The following is a 2,986-nucleotide window of genomic DNA, read 5'->3' on the forward strand; positions in this document are numbered from 1 at the left end:
TAAATATCCAACAGGTGGCAAAATTTTTTAAATTAATATTTATTGTGATGTAAAATTTTTCATTTAGTTAATTTTAAATATGGTTTATGCACTTTGGTCGAAGCAGAACATTTTCGTTTAGCAATTTTTGCACTTCTTCCATTTTAAAATGTCGCATTCTATTTAATATTATTGCGGAGCATTTTAAAAAAAATTACGGAAGTTTTATATTTTCGAGTTTTGTGCCGACATTTCATTTACCAACGTATTTTTTAATAATATTTTTTATTTATATTTCTTCGCACTAAAAATCTTTTATCAAAACACACTTTTTCTTGCATACGCGTCGAGCAACACTGCCCGCAAAAAATATAAGCACTTCAAGTCGAACAACAATTGTCAACTGTTAACGGACAATTACCGTTCAAGCTGATAGGCGATAGAAGCTGCCAAACTAACAAAGTGCCAAAAGGCGAATGTGGCAAACGCAGAGCCGCCGACATATGCGTGCCACCGTTAGTGGGCGTGTGAGCGCGCGTGTGTATATGTGTGTGGCCTGTAGGGCGGCCTTACCAATATGATGCGTTGCTATCATATATAGACGATCACACACAGGACATTTGCTGAAAAAGCGAAATGTGGCAAAGTGAAAGAGTTATTTGCGTGGACGTGTGTTGAACCGTTCAACTGTTTCGAAACGACTAATTCGAATGATTTACCAAAAAATATGCACAAATGTAACACACGACAACAGCAAAACACCAGCACAAGCGACTGCGGCGGTGGCGACGGCGGCGGCAGCACGAAAAGCGCCAACACCAACTGTAGCATCAGCAGAGGAAGTATCAACAGCGCTGCGCCGCACTCGTGCGCCAGCGATKTCACAGGATAGCGTCGAACCGAACGAAGCGCTGCGCAGCGACTGCGAGTTCACACACGACACACACGTTCGCTCCATATGCGCGCAGCAGGCATAAGCATGCGTGTACACATGTATGCAGGGTTGTAGGTGTGCTGTAAAGAGGGTGGCTGCGGGCCACACTGAGCAACGCATACGAGCGCGCGTTTACTCCTTCGGCGCTTTGTTATTGTTGTTGTTATGCATATGCTCAAGCGCCTGTATGTGTGCTTGTTGTGCGTAGCGTTGGCAGGCACTGCATGTGTTGCGCGCTTATGGGCGCGCAAACGCGCATGTGTCGTACACATAGACAATAAATACATGCATGCGGATGGACACATGTTATCTCATATAAATTTTGCTTATCTGTGCGASGMATAAACAACAGCAACAAAAACCACAACAGCAAACGCTTAGCTACACTTGCGGCATAAAAAGGACATGCCGCGAGGTGGGTTAAAAAATAAATAAAACACACCACACACAGTCGTTAATACACCACACAGCACACGACACGTACGAGCGCGCAACCCGACACCCGTTGAATATTACTATATATATGTCAAAACACGCCAAGCGCCGTAGGTATATATATGCCAAATTACGATTGCGCCAGCTTACTGGTTAATTTTGTAGGAGCGAGCGCGCGCGCGCTCACAACGCAACCGATATATGTACGCGCGAGTACGCGATTCGTATGGGAATGTCTTTGCGCGTCTAATAAAAACATATAAAGTATACAAATGGCATGATAACAACAATAAAAACAACAATATATGCATATATTCCAATAGCGCTGGCAGCGCGATTGACAACGGCCGCGCGGCAGAGACTAAGCGCACTCGGCGCGTTGCTTTTGCGTACGCGCGCATGTGTGCGCACATATGTACATGTGTCCTGTGTGCTGGATGAAYATAAATGAGCACCTATGACACATATACAGCCACAGAAAATATGATTTAAGCGGTGCAGGTTAGCGATGCGCGTTGCGTATACGTCATGTGTACAGCTGGCGGTGACTGAGTTTGGCATACATGAGTTTATCGGTTATGCATATGTGAAGGCTTTATAATTTTTGCACACTTATGAGTATATAGCATCTATATATGTAAATACACGTATATATGTATATATATGCACTAGAATATGTTTGTATGTAAAATATTCCAGTCAAACTACAAAATAATAACATTTATATGCGCATATATTAAATACACATACAATACATATGCATGTATCTATTTAAATACACATCACATACATACAAACATACACACATACACACATACACATGCTGGGCAATAAAGGATAGACAACACAGTAAAAAAAAATCAACCCCAAAAAGTCTGCAGCAGCAAAAAGTTCAGCGTTGATAAGCAATGTGTTAGCAGCGCTCTGCTGCCAGCGTCAACGTCAACGCCAACAGCGACGCTATCATCCCTTCCATGGACTGTGTGACTGTGCTGATACATTTTGTTCTTGTTGTTGTATGACTTACACACGTTTGTCACACGCTTCATGCTACACCTTCTACTCATATTGCTCATTTAAATAAGCAAACCTCTGAACTCAGCCRTGTGTTAGAGCGTTTCCAGAGAGCAAAATTATTGTATTTGTATGTCCTTTTTTTTATTGGCACATCACTTTCGTGCGTATATGTATTTAATATTGTAGGTACTACTCATATATGCATGCGTGCTTCCCTCTTATTATCCTCTCAATTATGAGCATGAACTTTTTTGTTAAGGGTTTTTAGGGTGACATGAGATTTATCTTCGTTATTTAGATCTTGTGGTAAGATGCTGCCAAATTAGGACATGACTGAACTGAAAAAAAAAAAAATATATATATATATAACGCGTTCGTAGAAATAATAGCTGGCAAAACTTACTTCCGACGGAAATCACAAAAAAGGGACTTAAATTTGCATAACACATTTTTTGGAAGAATAAATTTTTTTTTTCAATTTTTTTTTTCTAAACTTTTTTCATTTATTGACAATATTTGGGAGGTTGCACAAATAAATATTTTTGTATGAACTTCACCACGAGTACGGGATGGACCAGAGAGAACATAACAGAGTGGGGGCTTGTATTTACATAAAATATT

The 2,986-nt window shown here is 40.6% G+C and overlaps 1 protein-coding gene across 3 annotated transcripts in view; it reads right to left on the reverse strand.

Annotated features, from left to right (window-relative positions):
• LOC108970888 (protein jim lovell) overlaps positions 1 to 2,510 on the reverse strand; it is a 45,184-nt gene extending 42,674 nt beyond the window's left edge. For 2 of the 3 annotated variants that reach the window (XM_018936585.1, XM_018936582.1), the window contains exon 1: positions 553 to 646. The gene's annotated coding sequence lies outside the window, so the exon portion shown is untranslated. Of the gene's footprint in view, positions 1 to 552; positions 647 to 2,375 lie in introns of those variants that run through there. The other variant, XM_018936583.1, reaches the window with a different exon arrangement.
• Positions 2,511 to 2,986: the final 476 nt, after the last annotated feature.

Source organism: Bactrocera latifrons, unplaced genomic scaffold, assembly GCF_001853355.1.
Source record: "Bactrocera latifrons isolate USDA-ARS-PBARC rearing strain unplaced genomic scaffold, ASM185335v1 scaffold_313, whole genome shotgun sequence".
NCBI classification, from domain to species: Eukaryota; Metazoa; Arthropoda; class Insecta; order Diptera; family Tephritidae; genus Bactrocera; species Bactrocera latifrons.